Here is a 16,040-nt window from a genome sequence, read left to right as displayed (position 1 = left end):
CATCTGCTATTTGGACTCACAGTGTGCGCTGCTATGCACCACCTCATTAAGAACGGGACCCTTGTGAGCTATAGACAGTAGCTTATTCAAGTGAGCTAAGGCAAACTCCTCCCCAAGCCATGTTTGTAGAGGCTGTTACATCTCATCTTATTTGGAAATTGCTCTATGCTGGTTATGCCATCTGATAGCTCACTGTCTCTGATCATTTAAGTGCAAGTCTTTCAAGCCAGCTCCTTGTTTCAGAGCAGTATTAAAATACAAAAATGATTATTTCAAAGATTTGTAACAAATATTTATTTATTATTATTATTTTTTTTAGTAATACATGTTGAGATAGTATTAGTGGCTTGCCAAACACAAATATTTAAATAAGTGTTTTATAATTCACTGGACTCTTTTAGGATAGACTTCCCAGTTCTGAAGATCTACTGCCTAGTTTTCATTTCTTGGAAAATGATTTTCAAAGGCTTTCATTATACTTCAAAGGCTTTCATTATACTTTTCCTTTTTCTTCTCCCACTGAATATCCCAAGGCAGCAGTGAAGACAAAATCTTTGTCAGACAAAAATGACTGCATTTCATCCAACCTCACTGATCACCTTTAGCATTTTTACGGGATAAATGAAAATTTATTTGCATAGGTCATATAGTATTTAGATCTTCTCCATCTGCCTCAATAGCTAATGGATTCTGTAGCACTTTCAGAATCAGACAAGGGTCTTCCCTGGTGGATTGGTGGTAAAGAATCTGCCTGCCTATGCAGGAGACACTAGTTCATTCCTTGGGTTGAGAAGATCCCCTGGAGGAGGAAATGGCAACACACTCTGGTACTTTTGCCTGAGAAATCCCATGGACAGAGGAGCCTGGCAGGCTGAAGTTAATGTGGTCACAAAGAATTGGACATGACTTAGTGACTAAATAACATCTTCTCAATATTGACCTGATTTCAAATTGCAAAGGGCTCATGGGCTTGTGTTCAGGCTCAGGCACCCCTCCCTCACGTCCCACACAAGCACTTAGTTCTCACACTCGTACTTACCAGCATCAGAATGTTTCCTATCCCTGAGCTCATTAGATACTCTATGAAGAAAGGCTTTGGTGGGCAAACAGAATTGGGAAGTGGGGCATCTCAGCCTGGGTTCTCTAAGATGCAGACTCTTGAGATGAAGCATAACCAGGATGTTTATTAAGCAGAGTGCTTGTAGAAACCAGTATTTGTAGGAAAGAGGGAAAGCAGCAGGAATGGATAGAAGGAAAAACTGTGTTGTAATCCAAATCCAACAGCAGCCTTGGCCAGCAACCCAAGAGCTCTGGGGTCAGAATGACCTTCAGAGGTGTCCTGAGATGGGCAAAAGGACAACTTCATCATCTTGCACTGGCAGGTCATTGGATATGGGCAACACCACAAAGGGTGAGACCTCAGTTGAGCAGTTCCCTGAAGCTGAGGCAGTTCCCAAAGAAAGCAGACAGCTATAGGCTGCCTGCTGACAGTACTCCCAGCAAATAAGGAGCTAGTGCTTCCTTGACAGGGGATCTGAGTTGTAGATCACAAGCTGCCACGGGAGCCAGATAATCTCCTTGGAAGAGTTGTGCTAAACTTCCACATATGAGTGGCTTTGAGAATCTGGCACTGAAGAAACCTTCCAGCTTTGTTTTTTTCCTACCATCAATTCACATCCTATGGAACTAATGTATCACAGAACATAATATCATAAATTTCTCACTAGTCTTACAGTGCCTTGCAGGCTATGTTAAAAGAACTAAGTATAGATGGTGTTCTCCACCCTCCCCTGCCTATAGGTCCTGCTTGAAAACTTTGGTGTTGTTATACTAAGAATGGGCTTACAAGTCACACAGTCAGGTGTGTGGAAAAAGGGGTTCCCTGTTCTTTACTGTTCTTAACTCATTTTTCAAGCTGTCCTTCTGCTTAGTGGTGCTTCTCCACTGACATTGCCCTCTCGGCTGACATCTGATGAGATTCCTCCTGAAATTGTGCTGCAGTCTGGGACTCTTGCTCAATCTCAGCCTTCCTTTCTTTCAAAGGGGTAGACATGTTAGGTAGTCTGAAGATTCTGCCCCTCTGGCTTCCTCTCTTTTCAACCCTTACAGGCATTTCCCCAAGTACATCTCTTATACATTGAATCCCATATTTGCATGTGCTTCTTGGAGGTTCTCGCAGGTAGTTACCCGATGATCAGCTTCATGATACTGAGGCTTGTTTTTTGAGCAAGTCTAGTGTAGATTTTATCATCAGGCTAGTTTAGAGATACCACGTAATGTATAACTTCCTGAGATCCGAGTAAAAGTTTGGAGTTCTCTGTGAGGACTCTCCACTATGGCTCGATGGAGTGCTAGTTTGGGGAATTGTTTAGTATTTAGCAGTGGGTACAGTGGGATGTGTAAGCAAATTTCTGGGAATGTTTTCTCTGCATACCTTCTTTCTTGCTGATACTCTGCCTTGAAAACTCAAGACACCTGTCCCATTCAATACCAGTCTTGGTCTCCTCAACTCAGCAAGACTCCTCTGCTCTGCTCAAGCTCCTCCTCCTGCAATGTGATCCAGAGTGCTTAACCCTAGAAAGGCAGGACAGTGTAGGGTCACCTTGTTTCACCTGCTCAGTGCCCAGTCCTTTGCTTCCGATTGTCCAGTGTCTAAAAAGCTGCTTCACACAATTTTTTTAGCTTCTTGAAACTTTGACAGCTAACCATTTTGTAAAGTTTCTAAGATACTTAGATATTTAGAGATCTAAATTTCCAATAAGCATATGCTTTCACAGCATCCCACCAAGTTTTGATATGTTGTATTTTCATTAGAATTCATTTCAAAATATTTTCTAAATACCACTCTGATTTATAGTTTGACTCAGTGATCATTAGTGGTATGTTCCTTACATTACTATCATTTGGGACATTTTTTTAACCTTTATATAATTGATTTCTGATTTCATACTCTTATAGGATGTCAGTCTTTTGAGATTTGTTCAGATGATTTGTGACCAGTCATATGGTTAGTTTTGGTAAGTGTCCTGGGTATACCTTCCCTGGTGGCTCAGATGGTAAAGCGTCTGCCTGCGATGTGGGAGACCTGAGCTCAATCTCTGAGTTGGGAAGATACCCTGGAAGAGGAAATGGCAACCCACTCCAGTATTCTTGCCTGGAGAATCCCAAAGACAGAGTAGCCTGGCAGGCTCCAGTCCATGGGGTCGCAAAGAGTCAGATGAGACTGAGCAACTAACACTTTCATACCTTAAAAGAGCATGCATTCTGAAATGTGTGGATGTAACGTTTCATGTCTAACATGTGTGCACTGTGCTAACAATCAGCAAACAGTAGGACTCAAGCCATTCTAAGTAACTCAGAAGTTTATTCCTATTGATGGTGATTCCAGACCAGATAAGAGGATGATTATGCTATCACATGGATGTAGGCAGAAAGAAAATTATTTCTGGTAAAACGGAACTTCAAAGAGGAACCCCAAATCAAAATGTGCAGTTATCCCCCATCCCCTGCCCCGATTCCAACCTATATTAATACCAACCCTTTATGTGATGGAAATTATTCCAACATTTTTTCATTCCTGTGTTCCTACCAGTGTTCCCTTCACTGGTTGTAATTTCTATATCGCTAGTGCTATGTAACAATAGAAGACAATATCTTAGGAAAAACTAATGACATTTATAAAGCTCATAGAAATATAAGAAATGGTTGATTTTATTTCTCCAATTTATGATTACTTCTCAGATTACATGAATTTAGAGGATATCTAATCCTGCTATCCAATAGAGTAACTTAAGTTTTTTCAAGTTCTAATGTCACTTTCTATTTCTTATGAGCATTACTCAAGGTTAAAACTGTTATTAACATACAGCTTCTAGGAAATACATTTAGCCTTCCTATTTAGCCCTCTGCCAAGCTCTGTTCTGGACAATGAAATTGCAATGATAGAAAGGAGAGAGAATATAGATTTAGACAAGGCTAATGGCACATTCTCTAGGCTTCAGAAATGCCTCCTGTGCACTGCCTCCCATGTCTTCCACCTCCAATTCCAGCTGTGGCTTTGGTGAACAGCTCTGGGCAGGTTTCACCCTGCTCTGTGCTGACAGTGCCTCATCTCAGGCGTGTATCAAGAATCTAGCTTCTTGTCCTGAAGCTTCTCTGCTGCAGCACGTGTGATGCTGTAGCCCAGTGAGGCTCTCCACATGGGGGTGTTGCTGCCCCATGGGAGCAGCCCTCAGCACACAGGTGAGATCAGCTGACAGATAAATGCTTCTTCTTTTCATCCCTCAGGCAGACAATTCTGAGACACAGTTTAATTAGGATACTGGGAGGGTTCTGCACTAAGTAGCCAAGAACACTAGTGGGTACTAACACTACCTTTTTTGCCTGGACATTCTTTCCTTTTCCACCTGTTTTCTCCCCTGTCTCATCCTTGTTCCCTGGGACCACATTTCCAAATAGAATATGTCTCTACCTTTGTCTCGGGCTCTGCTTTCAAGAGTAGTCTAGATGAAGACAGTATGCAGATAGGTTGTTGGTAGACTAAATAACACAGGAATATAATTTCCCTTGACTCTACACATGCTACAAAGAAACACTTATTTAGTTGGGAGCACAGATTATGATAATTTCGATGATTTTCCATCTTTTTCCTTTTTGAAAGTTCATCATTGATCCTGATGCCTGAAGAAAAAAAAAGTTGGTACAAATTAGCTTATAATTGAATAGGCAAATTTCTTTGTGATGACAGCTCTAAGTATTTTTTCTTTGTGAGGCAGCCCTCAGCTATTTGATTGGATTTTTCAATCTAATAAGGAGAAGCCCTCAGTCTACTTAATGAGGTAAAGCTTTTTGTTGCTTTGGAAACAACCATATCACATTTCTTATTCTCTTTGGTAAAAAGCTGGAGCTGTTAGCACTGTAATCCTTTTTTCTAAGACACTCAAACATACTTTAAAAATGTAAAAATTACTGGAGTACTGTCAGAACTTTCTTATTCATGAAACACTGAAAGAATATCTTGAAAGATTTAGGGGTTATTAGGAATACACTAAGGTTGCCCACATGCCATCTCTGAGAAGAATGTTATTGTTAAAATTTTTTACTCATTTAAGGTACTGAAGGCACTACAGAGAACAAAATTGGTAAATTCCTCTCCCTCCTCACTGAAACTTATATTTTATGAGTGGGGAAGGTGAGACAGTAAGGAAATTAAATAATTAAAATATATAGCACTTCAAATAAAGGCTACAGATAAAAATAAACTGGGGATGCGGGAATGAACATGCAAGTTTTCTGTTTTGTTTTGTTTAATTTCTAGGTCTTACTGAGAAAATGATGTTTGAACAAAGACCTGAGGAGGAGAAAAGCGTCAGTCATATGGATGTTTGGGAGGGGACCATTCAGGAAGCAAGAAAAGGCATCCCCAAAGCCCTCAGATGGAAAGATGCCAGAGTGGTTTGAGAGAGGTGAAGATTAGAAGATGAGGTAGGAAAGACAGCAGTGGCAGATCACATGAGAGAGGGGCTCTCGATGGATGTAGGGCCATACGATGCACTGGGGGATATTCTGAAAACCTGGGAGGACATTTTGGTATTACTATGATTGGGTGGTACTCTGGGCTTTAGTGGGTAAGCAAAATTTATGTTAAAAGTATAGTAATGTGTGGGACAGTTCCACCAAACAAGATATTTCCCCCAATTTTGTGTGCCTTTAAAATGTTCTACTGCTCATTCATGTAGATGTACAAGTTTATTTATGCTCACTTCCAAATTCCATTCTTGGCAAGCGAGGGTATTGGGATCCACTCTCTTCCTTGGAAACAAGCAAATATCCTGGGTAATACAGAGTTGATCAATTTTGGGAAGCTTCTGCCAATATTTTTCAAACATAATTCTGTCCCAGGTTCTCTCCTTTTGCTTTTTTAGGAGTTAAATTTCATATATTTTAGGCCACTTGATACTATTCTTATCAGTCACTGCTGCTTTGTTTATTTACAATATTTTTGTCTCAGTGCACTTATATTTGGGTGATTTCTAGCAACCTGACTTCAAGTTTAATGATGCTTTCATGATTGTGTCCAAGATATTGTATTTTTCAGTTGTAGGACTTCCATCTCACAAAAAAAGATCTGTTGCTCTCTTGAAATTGTCTACTTCTTCATATATTACATCTTATTTTTGTAAGATTCCTTAATATATTTGTCATGGTTAAAGACCTTGGCTATTAATTCCAATATCTGTACTGATTTATGTTTCTATTGATTCATGACAAAGGTAACACTGCAGGGCAATGAGAAAAGAAGTCTCAAGAAAAGCATCTGGATCAGCTGGACAGCTACATGAAAAAAAAAAAACATTAACACTTACTGCCCGCCATACTCCAAAATCGATTCGTGGTTAGTGGATTTAAAGATGCAAAGAAAAACATGTTTTTATATGGTAAAATAGTAGAAGGTTCTTGTAGGCGATGGTTTCTTAGGATAGCAAAGGTACTAACCATAGAAGAAGACTGACTTTAGTAAAAGTTTAAAATTTACAGTCATTAAAATTTAACGAGATGGTTAAAATGCAAGTCAGATAAGAAATAGTATCTGTTTGATTGCAGTACTCATAAATGAAAATGGACTCACATCTAGAATATATAAATCAAACAGAAAAAGACAACCCCTCCAAAAATGAAATGAAGACCTTTAAGGCATTTTACTAAAGAGGATCTTCAGATGACTAATAATTACATGCAAAGACACTCTTTTCCCATTAGTCATCCGAGGAGTGTAAATTGAAACCACACAATCACCAAATGTTGGTGAGGGTGTGGAGCAGTGAAAAGTCTCATCTGCTGCTGGTGGGAGTGTAAATTTGAAAACTGTTTGGCACCATCAACTATAGCTAACCATGTATATACCCTATGTTGGAGCTATTCTCCTTTTAGATATATATCCCATAGAAATATGTATCTATTCGATACATATATAGCTTTAGATACATATAATATGCTGATTAAGTATAATGATGTTCACAGAAGTATTATTTGTATTTCTAGCTCCAAACCTGGAAATAACATGAATATTCACTATCAGTATCAGGAACCAATCACAATATTTAGTATCAGTATAAGGGACCAGTTTTATGAACTGTCTAGAATAGGCATATCTATAGAGGCAAAAAGTAGTTGCTTCGGGCTGGAGAGGATGTAGGGTAGGGGAATGATAGCTAAAGAGTATGGAGCTGTTCTGAGGTGATGAAATGTTCTGAAATTGACTGTGCCTGCCAGTGGTTGCACTTATCTGTAAATATACTACAAAAATATTAAATTGTACGTTTTAAATGGATGAAAATTGCAGGGTATGGGAACTATATCTCAATATAGCTTAAATTTAAGAAACAATAGTATAAACGATAAATTGCAGTATATTCACACAATTAAATGCTGTACAGCATAAGACAAAATTCATAGACATTACATGCAACATTGAATGAGTCTCAAATGTAATATGGAGAGAAAGAAATATTACAAGAGGAGGATATTTACTGATTAATTCATTTCACATGAAATTAAAGAAAATTTACTGATTAATTTAGTTCACGTGAATTTAAAGAAATTAAACTAATCTATGAATGTGAGGATAAGACAATGGTTATACTTGGGAAGAAGCTGCCCTTGACTGAATATGGGGCTGGAGGAGCTAGGTATGCCCTATCTCTTGATCTGGGTGGTGGATGTAAGGATGTGTTTGTGTTAGCCTTCGAAAGTTTATTGAACTGTTCATTTACAATTTGACCACTTTGCTGGATTTTGCACTTCAACAAAAGTTGATTAAGAAACATTTTTTAGAAATCCAGTTCAGTAAGTTATCCTATTCATATACACTTAAAAGACCAACTAAACAAATTTTGATAGTTCATTTTTGTGGCTTGGGAGTATGCTAAATTTTTATTTTCTTCTATCTACTTTTCAGCATTTCCCAAATTACCATAGTGGGCATAAATATATTACATTTATCAATAGAAAAAATTCTATACAATGACAAATACAGTTGATACTGCATTGTGAGATCTTCTTGTATTGTTTATCCTCACCTAGTCTCAGTGTAAGGACTGGTTTTTGCTCCTAGATAGGAAGAGACTGCCCTTTTAGAGTGAAGGATGGTGTGGCTGTGGATCTGGGGATTTCCTAGCAGCTCTGCTGATTGCCAGGAAGTCACCACTGGCCACACTCATGAAGGAAAAGCAGAAGTGCAGGTGTAGGGACCCCAAAGATGGCAAGCTCAGCCTCGGTAGGCGGGGCCCAGTACACTCGGGGGTGGGTCGTAGTCCTCTGAGCCTATTGCAAAACCGTGGTTGAACTGGGGGCTAAAGCTCTAGCCTCCGTGCTGGGTAAATTGAAAGACTGTAGTCTAAACACTGTAATCCTCATGTTTCTGTGAAGTCCGAAGCTAAGAGCGTTTTATTTATTTACATTTTTATGAGACTGTTAAAAGAAAAGCGACAAAAACGACTGTTCCTGGCCTGCAAATCCTAAAACGTCTGCTCTCTGGCTTTTTTACAGAAAAAGTCTGCCGACTCCTTAGGAAACTCTAGGCTGAAAACTTTAAGGTATTTAAAAATGTTACCTGGGTAAGCTCTTCCTGACGAGAAGCTGGGTGTGGAATGAGCCTACCAGGGCACTTTCGGTCCCTGGTCAGGAGATGTAGTACTGCCCAGGCTCGTCAGACACAGGAAGTCAGAATCCACTAAGGAAAGTGTAAAAGCCCACCTCCGAAGAATCCAGCCTGGGAATGGCCAGGCACGAGGGACCAAACACAACTGGCTCTTCCTGGCGAAGGATAAATGCTCCAAAGGATAAACGATGCTCACTGCAGCCCTCCGCGGAGCGCAGAGGAGACGGGGTCGAACTGGGAAAGCAGCGTTGTCACTCACGCAGAAGCCAACGGCGCGCCCTGCGGCGTTCTCTCTTCTCTCTCTGCAGTAGGCAGCCGCGCGGACTGCGAGGTCCCGGTGCACATCTGTAACTTTTGGACAAGCGCCGCGTGGGTGCGGCTGCCACCCGGCGCCTGCGCAGTGGCTGCTCGCAGGATCCTCCCATCGCGCAGGCTCGGCGGGTCAACACGCCCTGGAGGAGTGCGACCCTGCTTCGGTAGCCCATGGGGGAGGAAGCAGGGCGGAACGATGTGTACGGTGTTTTTTTGCTGCATAGTTTGACAGTTGTGAATACTATATCCCTTCACCCTTCAATATTACGGATATTTGAACTGAACAGAAGACAGTTTCATTTAATTCAGCCTAATATCTCGGGTGTGTGTGTGTGTCTTAGTTGCGTAGTCGCTCAGACGTGACAAATTGTTTGCAAGCCAGTAGACTGTAGCCCGCCAGGCTCCTCTGTCCATGGAATTCTCCCGGCAAGAATACTAGAGTGGGTAGCCCTTCCCTTCTCCAGAGGATCTTCTGGACCCAAGGATCAAACCTAGGTTTCCTGCATTGCAACCAGATTCTTTCCCGGCTGAGCCACCAGGGAAGCCCAATATCTCAGTACTATCCCTTAAGAATAAGGGATTCTCCTACATCAGGGTTTGTCAACTGTGGCGCTGTTGATTTTTAGCATGATGTTTCTTTGTTGTGAGGGGAGTGGGGCCGCCGTCTTGTGCATTGTGCAATGTTTAGTAGCACTCCTGGCTTTAGAGGCTGCTAGACACCAGTAGCAACCCTCCCCTCCCCTGCCCTCCCCAACTTGTGACCATCAAAAATGTTTTCAGACATTGTGTGACAGGGGAGGGGAGGGCAAAATCGCCCCGATTGAGGACTACTGTCCAATAGTATCACAGTGGTATGTCATTAGGATATATATCACTAGATTTTTCCAACATAGGGAGTCGGAATGCACTAAACATGGGTACATTTCTGTAATTTAGTATATAATCCGTATTAGAATTTCCTTGATTGTCCCCCCACCTTCAATCCTTGCTTCCCCTGTACTTGTTTGTAAAATATAAATTCATGATTTAACAAGGATCACGTATTGATTTTAGTTACCAAGTCTCTAGCTTCCTTCAATTTAGACTACTTCCTCAGCCTTTTTTGTTTATTGTTTTTTTCTGGCATTGGCCTTTTTGGCAAGTTCAGACCAGTGCTTTTCCAGAATGTCTATTTGGATAATCAAATTGGTCTTCACTGTAAGATTCATGTTAAATTTTTTGGCTTTTATTGGCTGAAACTCCACTTGGGTAATGTTATATCCACTTTTTTCCTAGTTCAAAGACCTACTTAGCTGTTCTAACAGCGTTTAATTTTCAAAAGTCCACTTATCTCCCAGTGATTTGAGATATCACTTTTATCACATACATAAATTTTCACATCATTCTTGGCTCTACATTTCTATTTTCTATTTTTTCCATTGATCTGATTGTCTACTCAAGTGCTAATAATATACTCTTCAAACTATAGAAACTGTATATTTCAATATCTGGTAGAGCTAGTTATTGACAAAATAGCTTATTGCTGTTTTCTTATTTTGATTTCCCGGTTTTGGGGGAAATAATGTTGCTTATTTATTTCTTCCATGTACACTACAGGAACTAGGAGTTCACAGGATTGCCTTCCTCTGTACTGCCTCATTAACCTAAACATACTTTGAAACATACTTTGAAAAGTGGCATTAATTTATAATTTTTTATTATTCAATTGAGGAGCAAGGTTTATTTTTCCTTTTATTCAAGTCACAGTTTTCTATCTTTCAGAAAAGCTTCAAAGTTTTTCTCATATAGATTTTGCACAGTTCTTATGACATTTACTCCTAGGATAATTTTTCTGTTTATTGGTAATGTAAATAGAGTCATCTCCTCTATTTTCCTCTATAATTGCTTATTGCTTAAATATATGAAGACCCTGAGTCCCAGTCTCATATTGGAACAGTCTCATTTACTGTTCCACACCTAGAACGAGACATTTCTCAAAAGAGTCTTCATTGCATTCACTGAAAATGGTATTTGGTGACCACACTCTGCGTATATAGGATCTTCATGACTGAAAGGCTTATTGTTACTTCTCAAAGTTATAAATACAAAATGTAGGAATTATGTGGTTTTTCAAAGAAAAATAAATCATAAATTTGTGATGTTCCAATTTTAATGAAAGATTACATAATTTTCTACTTATTTGATTTCATGTTGCATCTCTTTTCTGCTGAAAAGCATGATTCCGAATGTTAAATAATTGCGTATTTACTTTTTCCCTTAACATATATAGTAGTTTCAAAATAACAGTACCAATGTGATAATGAATTATAAAAGTGCTAAATGCAGTTTGATACAGCTAGATTTGCTCCAGGTTGTTTTCAAGTATAGATTGCTTAATTAAAAAGAAAATTAAGTCCAAAATGTAAAAAAAAAAGCAAGCCTTAAATATTTATAACTTTTTGAGTATAATATCCAACTCATCTTCTCTCATTTTTATTGATATAAATTTTTAAATTCATGAATCTTATTCTGGACACTTTTTAGCAATATCTTGTAAACCCTGATATCATGTTTTCATTATTTTTTTTCTAAAAAATTTCATTATCAGTTGTTGTTTTTCCTTGAGCCAAGCTAAGTTTAATAGAAAGCTTAAAATTTCAAGGTGGGAAGATTTTCTTGTGCTTTGCTTGTTATGGATTCATACTTTTATCGTGTCATTGATGGAGAATATTATTTGTATTTTTCTTACTGTAATTTATTGAGGTATAGATGTCTCTGTATGTAACTATAGACTCAACTATTATAAGTGTTTTTGGTACCATTTTTGGTCTCGGACCGAAAGAAGTATACTAAAGTCTGCTATTATTAAGTATTTCTAGTCTCTTTGACTCTCTTGTAGTTTCTGCTAAGTGAAAGAAGCTACTGTGTTATTTGCTGCATATCTTTCATAAATATTTTATTTTCACTGTGATTGTAGCCTTTAAAGTTGTAAAGTGCTCTTTGACCTGGTAATAGGCTTCGGTCTAAATTTTGTTTAATTGGATTTCAAAGTATTAGTTCTTTCTTTGTATTTTCTTGGTATACCGTTTTGCCTCCTTTCATTATTAACATTTATGAATTATTTTGTTTTCGGTATGTGTTTGTCTTTTATGTGCAGCAAAAAGTTGGATTTTGCTTTACAATCAGCCGCTTTGTTTGTCCTTGTTTATGGAGGGGTTAAGTCCCTATTAGTTGTTATGTTTGGTCTCAGATAACTCATCTTTATTATATTTACATGTAATATGTGACATATTTGGTGATAAGTACTAATGAGGAAGATAAAGGAGGACAAGGAGTATAGGAAATGCTGGGGGAAATTTTCTATTTTAAGTAGGTGGTCAGGGAAAGCCTCATGGAGAAACTGACTTTTGGACACACTCTTAAAAAAAAAATGATTTATTTGGCTACTCTGGGTCTCAGTTGTGGCATGCTACTCTGGGTCTCAGTTGTGGCATGCAGACTCTTAGTTGAGGCATATGAGATCTAGTTCCCTGGTCAGGGATTGAACCCAGGGCCTCTACATTGGGAGCACAGAGTGTTAGCCACTGGACCACCAGGGAAGTCCCTGGACATACTCTTGAAGTAGGTGAAGGAATGAGTCATTTAGATAAGTGGAGTAAGATTTATCCTGACTGAGAGAACAGCAAGGCCTAGAGACACATGATTACTGGGTGTGTTTTCAAAGACCAGCAACGAGGCTGGTGTGACTGGAGTGCTGTGTGCAGCTGAATACTAGGAGACAGGCCCCAAGAGTATCAGAGTATCAGATAGGGCCCTCAGTCTCAAGGAGGGAAGGAATATCCCTTAAACAGTAATTTTGTTGCCAGATGTTGAAATAATATTACTTCTGCCATCCCACAGTAATAAATTAATAACTCTGGGAATTTCAGCCTAAGTGGGAGAAGCCAGTCTTAGCGGTTTTATGTTTTAAGGCAGAACTCAAATTATGCGTGAAATAGTTTAATTTCTGCTGATTTTGAAGGTTGGATTATGAAACACCTTCCAATGTGGTGGAAATGATCCTTGAATATATTCTCAAATCTTTGATGTTTTAGTTTCTACATTATATTCTACCCCCAAATTCATCAGCTGTAGCTTCACAACTTCAGCTTTTTTGCCTTTTAGCTGAAGGTGTGAATTCACAGGGGAATAACTTTATTGAAACATAACAGTGAAATGTATCTTGACTAATAAATGTTTAAAAGGCAGAAAAATATAAAAATTCTAATCAGAGATGCTTGACCAAAGGCTAGCACACAACATAGAAGTTTTTTTGAATTATTTTAAAAAGTATTCAGCTTAAAACAGTTTTTCCTTTTTATACAGATATCTGTTAACTGTATGACAGAGAAGGTAAAATGAAATGCGTGCATCTATGTGGGAAGGCTTAAGGGTATATTAAGCCTGTAATCCAGAAAAACTATTTTCAAGATTGCAATGGATGGGAACAGAGAAGGGACAAACTTTAAATACAGGCAGGATTACTTGTCTTTTTGTATTTCATTTAGCTGCACTTTAATTTTCTTCTTCCTCTTTTTTTTTTCTCACCTTTTTTTTTCTTAAGCTAAACTGGCAGTGAAATGCTGTCTGAATAAGTCACAACTCACAAAAAACTGAACAGTGCATTGTAAAATAGGACACAAAACAAAAGACTTCATCTAAGAGCTGAGATCATCGGGCTGGGAAACACAGACCCAGTGCAGCAATTCAACAGTGTTTCTCAGAGCCTGAGACAGTTTCACAATTTTTGATATGCTATTGCCCCCTGCTGTTCACAGTGAAGTACTGACAACAGAAATAGGTTTTCCTAACACTCCAGGGTTTTAGTGCAATATCATGCTATCAGAGAAAGTTAGACAAAGCATTTCAAACATTTCAAATAGAATAATTTAAGGAGTTGTTTTCTAAAAAGCTATTAAAGAAATCCCAAAGCACCTTCCCTACTTCCCAATATATCGAAAAGAAATGTATGATTCAGTTAATTGAATGAATCATGCAGTTTCCTCTTTAAGTTTCTGAAGAGAGCAGAGCACAAGGCAATTGAGATAGCTTGGAAAAAAGCTGATGAAGTGAGCAGAGAAAATGGAGTGCAAAATGTGCCAAAGGAGAGGGTCATGAATAATTTACATACAACAGGGGTGAAGCAGTTCAGTCCTGAACAGATCATTCACATTTTTCCAAGGATGTTGGATAAAACTGTTTTGTCTCCACAGAAGAGCATGGATGGGCTATTTGTGAGCCTTCAGGTCTTCTGCCCCTTGTTCTTGGGTTTGGTCATGGAAACTTAAAACCATTAGGGTATGAATTTGGGTCCCTGAAGCAGAGCAGAAGGACAGAATCCTTGGAGCCGATTTCCTGATTTACTCTGTCATTTCTAAAGGGGTCAGGTCTATCTCCTGGATGGAAGTCGGTCCATGTGCAGATGTGTGTGTTTGAGCATGGGAGATCATGTTATTTGTTTCAGAACTGTAGCAACTGTGGGCTGCTAGAATAATCTGTATTCCAGCTCTTCCATGGGATTAGGTAATAAGGTGCTGCCAGGATCCCCTCACATTCAGTAAAAGCAATTTAAAAAGTAAGGGCCTTGTTTCAGCATTTGATTTTTGCTCAGACTCTTTCTCCATGAGGAACATGACTAGAGAAGAATCTTTTAATATTTAGAAAATCACATGCATATTTATATACAAAATTACATCCTGTTAGGATAAACCTAGAAATCCAGCCTGAACTACTCCTCAAAGATTTAGCTTTGGCTCTAGATATTGCTAAGAATGCTGTTTCTAACTTCTGAAGTCCCTACCTCAAATCACAAATGGTGGATTTTGAGAAAACATTTAAATCATTTATTTCAGGTAACAATAAGCTGTTTCCTTAATACTTGAGGTAGTTGCATTCACAGTGTTGATTTTAGTGCTTATAGTATTTTGTTTCTCTCTCTTATGTGACATTTTAGTGTTTATTTACTCTCTTAAATTTATATTCTTCATTATGTGCTGTGCTTAGTCGCTCAGTTGTGTCCAACTCTGTGACCCCATGGGCTGTAGCCTGCCAGGCTCCTCTGTCCACAGGGATTCTTCAGGCAAGAATACTGGAGTGGGTTGCTATGCCCTCCTCCAGGGGATCTTCCAACCTGGGGATTGAACCCAGGTCTTCTGCATTGCAGGTGAATTCTTTACTGCCTGAGCCATGAGGAAAGCCTCTTCTTCATTAGGGCAGATGTTAAAGATAGGGTGAAAAATATGATAGACTCTGCATTTAAGCTTTTTATAGTAATTTAGCAAAATGTAGAACAACAATATGATAATCATATAAGAAGGAGCCCAAGAGGTAGAAAAATAATCTCCCCATCCTTTTTCATTTTATCATTTTATTTCATTTCTTCTCTTTACTATTTTATTTTATTTGTATTCATTTTATTTTTTAAAATTACAAATCAGGAAAGCTGACTATCCTTTTTATGTATCTTTACACGATCCCTAGTACTCTAGTACTTTATACAAGTGCTTTATATAAGTTTGCACACATTTGTAGTAAATATCCGCTAAATGAAATATGAGCACTTACTTACTAGGAGCCTTTGTACTATGCTGTGCCTATGTAAACTAGATACACATTTGATTTCTACAGAGGAGAAGAGTGAAATTAGGAGGAATTTATATAAACCTGGAAGGAAGTATTAGAAATATTTGTTTCTATTCAAATGCTAAAGTATATTTAGAAACTTTTTAAATGAGAAAAACTAAGACATTAAAATTCCACCATGTCAGTACTTGAATCTCTTTTTAATGATTTTCATAAATTGCATATGAATTTTCAATATTTCTGTCTGTGAAGTTCTTATCAGATCTGGGTATATGCAGCCTACCTGGTAGAAACACAAAGATAGGTAGAGAGCAATGAATGATGATGCTTGTGTTTCAAAAGGAAGCTGAAACATTTTCTTTTTGGTCAAGAATTAATTTATCAGTGTTTCATTGTAAAAAATTCATAGTATATTGAAACATGCTTTTTGCCACCTTAATGGCATAACCCAAATTATCTGCTGTTATTA

General features: G+C 38.4%; 1 long non-coding RNA gene across 1 annotated transcript; it reads right to left on the bottom strand.

The window, feature by feature from the left end:
- Positions 1 to 3,344: 3,344 nt before the first annotated feature.
- Positions 3,345 to 9,411, bottom strand: LOC113906914. The gene is made up of 2 exons (XR_003515041.1): positions 8,612 to 9,411; positions 3,345 to 4,680 (listed from the first exon to the last, which is right to left on the bottom strand). It is a non-coding gene; the product is annotated as an uncharacterized LOC113906914 (long non-coding RNA).
- Between the last annotated feature and the right edge of the window lie 6,629 nt (positions 9,412 to 16,040).

The sequence above is a fragment of the Bos indicus x Bos taurus genome, chromosome 1 (assembly GCF_003369695.1).
Source record: "Bos indicus x Bos taurus breed Angus x Brahman F1 hybrid chromosome 1, Bos_hybrid_MaternalHap_v2.0, whole genome shotgun sequence".
NCBI lineage: Eukaryota > Metazoa > Chordata > Mammalia > Artiodactyla > Bovidae > Bos > Bos indicus x Bos taurus.
This window is presented reverse-complemented; position numbering and strand designations above follow the sequence as displayed.